Source organism: Lactuca virosa, chromosome 5 (assembly GCF_052849685.1).
Source record: "Lactuca virosa cultivar CGN04683 chromosome 5, Lactuca_virosa_CGN04683_v6, whole genome shotgun sequence".
NCBI classification, from domain to species: domain Eukaryota; kingdom Viridiplantae; phylum Streptophyta; class Magnoliopsida; order Asterales; family Asteraceae; genus Lactuca; species Lactuca virosa.
Window position 1 is genome coordinate 256,943,652 of NC_136430.1, and position 6,152 is coordinate 256,949,803.

General features: G+C 31.4%; 1 long non-coding RNA gene across 7 annotated transcripts; it reads left to right on the top strand.

The window, feature by feature from the left end:
• The first annotated feature begins 878 nt into the window (after nt 1–878).
• On the top strand, nt 879–5,893 carry LOC145114602 (uncharacterized). Of its 7 annotated transcripts, none has more exons than XR_013711098.1 (7): nt 879–1,616; nt 1,791–2,243; nt 2,329–2,537; nt 3,632–3,784; nt 3,888–4,679; nt 4,770–4,850; nt 5,442–5,893. It is a non-coding gene; the product is annotated as an uncharacterized LOC145114602 (long non-coding RNA). The 7 variants fall into 7 exon arrangements; XR_013711094.1 differs by having other exon boundaries at nt 879–1,271; nt 1,519–1,616; nt 3,632–4,679; XR_013711096.1 differs by having other exon boundaries at nt 879–1,271; nt 1,524–1,616; nt 3,632–4,679.
• Nucleotides 5,894–6,152: the final 259 nt, after the last annotated feature.

Consider the following 6,152-nt stretch of genomic DNA (forward strand, 5'->3'; position numbering starts at 1 on the left):
TATATGCTTAAATTTCGCAAGATCGTGTAATACATGAAAACAGGGTGAAATTAAGGGTGTATTTAACACCTAAAATAACTCAACATCCGAGATCCGTTTTAAATAAAGCTTACTATAAAATAATAGGTCATATTTCTATAGAGTTTCAATGTGGGGTTTGTAGATGAAGAAGGGAATCCTATTTCCCTTCAAGAAATGTATATCCACCGTATGGTTGTAGTAAGACACTACCAACGAAAGAGTATTAAAGAACCAAATTATAACAATAATCTAGGACTCAACCCATCAGATTTGGTAGTTGCTAAGAATGCTGGAGTATGCAATATTATCGTGGTCTTTCCCAAATTTTTGGGTTGGGATCTGAAACACGAAAGACAGATACATATGTTCTTAATCATTATGCAATTGAAGTGGGTAATCCACTTGAAGTTCCTAATGGATATGAAGAGAAATGGATGCTTAATGTTCATGCAATCGACACTTAGGGTGCACTAGATGATATGGGTTGTACTGAATGCATGTATGATCATGTAATTCAAACTTCAAAGCTTTTATAAGCATTTGAGATTTATGGGTTTTATGTAATGGATTTGGTAATGGCGATGCATATGTCATTTTTATAATGTGACTTGAGATTTATGGGTTTTATGTAATTTTAAATCATCAAACTAGTGGACCATATTTTTAAAATTCAAGAAACCACATGGACAAAAAACATAATTTACCCATATCTCTAAATATTATTAAAAAAGAACCTTAAATTTTATAATAAAGAAGTAAGGACCCTTGATTATATTTCACTCCTTTGCTTTCTAGCGTTAGATCGTTTTGCTGCATCATTCTAGACCAAAATATAATATGCACGCGCCTAGATTGTAACTTCCTTCATACATTTCATTCCTAATTTCATTCCTAGGTATCCTCTCCACACAATCAGCCAAAATCGTATATCGACATCCCATGAGACTCGGTAGATATAATTCCTAAACCCTTCCTTCAATCGATACAAATAACCCTATCGATTTCATATATACATCGAATCGATCCTATGTGTTCTTCTTCTATTGTTATAAATTGTCTACATGAACTCATTTTCTTCTTCTTTTTCTCTTTCTCTCTCTCCAATCCGTCAATGGATGTAGCCGTGATCGATTGCAAGGATTCGAAGTTCGAAAAGGACTTACTTTATGAAGACATTAACGCTCCTCAATGGATTGATTTCACCAATCATGATCCTCCTGTTGATGATGCAGCTTGGTTCTGCCGCCCTGGTTATTTTTTGTTCTTCTGTTCTTATACATGCAAATTGCTAGTGATTTTCATATGCAATGGATTGTTTCTTTTCAGATTTTTTTGTGGTAATGTTATATCAAATTATGATTATCAAATGTTTTCGTGTGCGATATTATAAAGCAATACAATTTTGAAAGTTTCCTGGTGATTTCTTATTTTGATATGCAATCGATTCTGTTTCACCAGATCTACTTATGTTTGATTTGATGAAATGTGTATTAATAGTCTAGATAACTGGAATTGGAGAGGCTTTGAATGATTTAAATGGCAAAAGAAGGATTCTGATTTCTGGATCCATTCATTACCCACGAAATAACCCCGAGGTACAACTCATCAATGCACTTCCTTCATCACTTCTTTTTTTCTTCTTCTAAAAATCTTTACTTTTTTCTGAATGTTTTTCCTTCATCAATGCACTTCCTTCATCACTTCTTTTTTTCTTCTTCTAAAAATCTTTACTTTTTTCTGAATGTTTTTCTGTGCATTTTGATGATCAGGTGTGGCCAGATCTCATTCAGAAGGCTAAATAATGAGGTCTTGATGTGATTCAGACTTACATTTTCTGGAATGGGCATGAACTACAACCTGACAAAGGATAAGTGTTTATTGTTTATTTATTTTATGTTTTTAATAATTAATTATTTTATGTTAACTTCGAGTTTTATTTCAGTATTATTTTGAAGATAGATATGATGTGGTTAAGTTCATTAAGTTAATTTATGAAGTTGGGCTGTATGCTAATCTTAGAATGGGTCCTTATGCTTGTGTTGAATTGAACTTTGGGTCTATCAATAAAAATATTATATCATCATTTCAAGAAACTTTATCTTATAATCACAAGAAGATATTAAATTTACCATCTTTTATGCCATTGCTTCTTCAGGGAATTTTCTGTTTGGTTGAAGTATGTGTCAGGAATTAGTTTTAGAACAGATAACACTCTTTGCAAGGTCTCTTTCCCAATCTTTCATACACTTTATTTTATTTTTCCTCATTTTTTCTTGTTATGATAATTTAATTTATGTATTGTTGTAGGCAGCTATGGAAAAATTCACAACTTATATAGTCAAATTGATGAAATCGGAAAGATTGTATGAGAATCAAGGTGACGTGGTTATCGTACATAACCAATTCAAATTGGAGAATGAATCAATGGCGTAACATTTGGATTCCACTTGATGTATCGCTCTACAGGCATCTTCCAACACTATATGTTTTATCAAGTCCAGAAAATAAGATTACAGGTAGTATTTATTCCAAATTCTTTATGTTTGATCACTTGAGGAATATGTTGACAAAATTTATAAATGAATAAACAAATCATAGTGGAAAAATTGAAGCATGTTGTTTGTATGCCCTTTGCCAATTTTTCATACGGTATGTATAGAGTTCCTACAAAAGTTATTCTGATTCTTAATCTATGGCAGTCGCAGTTATTTACTTTTAATATTTAATTCTACAAATAACGCATTAGGAAGGGTGGATTGTGGAATGTCAGAGGAAAAAAATCAGCAGACTCATAAGACAAATTTTGTAGGCATAATACTTTAAAATAGTACTTATTTAATACATTAACCTTCTCATAGGTTAAGTTTTTTATTTGTCACCTGCGTAAATTTTTATTTAACAAAAAATATAATGTATATCACAAATCTTTTTTAATACATAAACCTTCTCATAGACTTTTCTTTTAAAAACAATACTTAACTAATTTATCATCGTATATCTGAAATGTTTTCTAAAATCCATCATCAGTTATATTTCTTAAAAGTCAAAACTATACAAATGGTTGATGTAAATAGTCAAAAAAAAAATTAAAAAAGAAATGTTCTTATCACGTACTTATATTTCTTATCACGTACTTATTGATTAAGATCTTCATGGTGAAGTAAATATGGATAAAGTTTAGGGAGTTGGACTATACTTTAGAGGCTGTAAATACTGCATAATTTTTGCAATTTTTTTATACAACTTTACCTACTTACATATCTATTCTTTTTGGTTATTTCATCTATGTATTTTCAAAATAAATACTTTTTAATCTTTACCTACTTATGTTTCCTTGAAGGACAAACAAAAGGCTAAGTAGTTATCACCGGTTGTTCCATCCACCATCTATATCTCTCATTTCCTCGGTCTCACTCAATGACTTAAGGGAAAGGGAAAGAAGATGGAACAACCGGTGATAACTGCTTAGTTTTGTTTTCTCCTTCAAGAGAAGAATGTTCTTATTATACGTTTTACTTTCGTCTGTCAGTTATACTTTTTAATAAATTGATTTTAGAATTTTGCACATGAAAATTTGAATATGATGCTTTAAATTCCTTGTTTATTGTAGGGAAACACTTATAAATTTTCTCCCTGTTTGTGTGGAGATTTTTGAAATGTCTGATAAGTTCAATTCAATGATTCATGTCGCTCTGTTTGATAAAGCCACTAGAAACCAAAATATGACTAGAGGATTCTTGACGGATAAATAGGAGTCCTATGGGTGAGATTCTTTCCACTCGTGATTCTTTTTTTTTTCTTTTTTTTAATTTATAAAATGTTGTTTTATTATGACAATTAATTCCAACATGAGTCTATTTGGTTAGATGAAATGGAAATATGGAATGGCCAAGGTAATAATATGAGACATACATTCCATGATTATTTTTGGTTGGCATTCATATTAGTTCTATTATGAAAAGAGTTTGATGATGGCTTTAAGCTACAAAAACACCCCCGTTTCAAGCTACAACTTCGGGTAATCAAATGTATGTTTGTTTGTTTTTTCAGATTTTTTTTCCAAAATTCAAGCTACCGATTCTTTAAATGAACGATTTGTTTTTTTTTTCAAGATTCAAGCTATTGTGTTAAACTATGTGATTCCTGTTAATTTATATGGATTTTTGTAAGTTTTAAGTTTTAACCTAATTTTTTTTAATGCTTCTTTAAATTGTATCAATGACTATTGAGGTTCAAAAGTTTTTTTTTGATTTAATGGATGCATGCTTTTTCTTTTTAATATCTTTTTGATTATTGTGACGTTATCTAACCAGATACAATATAAGATTGGGTTAAACATTGAATAAATACTATATTTTGTTTGTTTTTATGTACATATAAATATGCATGGGGTGAGCTTATGGAGGTCCAAATTTGGGTTTGACCGAGTCAAACTTTAGAAGGACCTTCGGGATTCCGCCCGAGTTTCATGATCATTTAGCAAAGAGAAGACAGCTGGTATGGGATGCTCGAGAAAAGGTTTCGTCATATTATCAAAATCTAAATGTCAATATTGGATTTGAAGCTTCTAGAGATGGGGTACTAGCACTAGGGGAGATGACAATGGGAGGGCATGGCAGCAAGCCAGCAAGCTTACTTTAATGTGTTAATGAAGTTAGGTGCCACTTATTACTCCTTCGCATATCGACTTTAATTTTACATGTTTATTTGTTGAGTTCTAAGTTTGATAAAGTTTTGGTGGTTCTCAGTTGATTAGGACATTAGGTATAGAGCATGAGTGGGAGTTAGCACAAAGTGATATGGAAGCTGCTTCAAATGGTTTACTTATGGTAAGAAATAAACTGCATGTTGCTTCTGCTAAAGCAAAGTGTGTGTATGGTATGTGCTTATTGCATATGAAATTTCATTACTTTCCTACAAGCCAACCAAACTTGATTAGTTGATTATGGAATGTACTAATTCAATCCATTACCTTTCTTATTCCATTCTATCCAACCAAACATACCCTTTTACTTACAAATGCCATGATGACTTCGTTATTGTTACCATCAGGCGATTTATAGTAGACTTTTGTTGTTACGAGAAACTATGCTTATACAACAAAGGCTTTAAACAAAATACAAAAACAACATACTCTTTTTTATTTTTTATGGTTATTTTCTAAAATAGAAAGTACTTTGCTATTTCTTGCAATGTACTTTCTGCTTTTGAAATTATCTCTAAAAATAATTAAAGCACAATGCTACAATTGGGTATATCTTGGAAATAGCCACCCAATTATAGCATTGTCAAAAAAAAATTTAAAAGAAAATTTTTAATTTTTTTTTCTTATTTAAGCATTGTACTTGGAAAGTACAATGCTATATTTTTGTGTCTTGGATATGTGTGAGAGTGGTTGTGTGTATGATTGTGTATGGCAGTATTTGTTGTTGGCTAGCATTGTACATCGCCTCCTCTGTTGGACATCTCAACATGGATCGTATGTTTTTTTGGAATCAAGTAATCAAGTTGGCTTCTAGCTCTGAATACTCCGAAGTCCAAAAGGAAAGATGAATTCTAAATTAGTCCGTAAGTAGCTGTTAAAAAGTCCATGATGTTGCTGAGTTTTGGAGAAGTACACTACTACTTTAGATCTTCTTTAAGCCCCCTACAAATTACATCTTTATGTTGCCTTTGTTAGTTCCCACTGTCATTTTTAATTGTAGTGTTTATGTAGTGTAACTTACCTATCTCCCTGAGCTTGTTTTCTCTTTTAGTTATATAATTCAGCCCTTAAAAAAAATGCTCCATGCTTTCTTGAACAAATCTGACTTGTACTCTCTCTCTTTGATAACCATCAACCCTTGAATTTAAACATATTTTTTCTTGCTCATCTCGGTAATCAAAGGGTAAGAAAGTGGTTTGGTAGTAGGTTTGACCAACGGTTTAAATGTTTGTATGTTGGTGTTGGCTTGGGTAAAGAGATGAGGTTATAAGTGGTGTGGTATAAGTTAAGTACCATTTATGCATTTTTTTAAAACACAATCCATTTTTGTTAATATTTTTAACATGTACCACTTGTGTATTTTTTTAAACAATGACATTTTCTGTTAGGCCTTTTTTCTTTTTTGTTAAAAAATAAGAGTCATTTG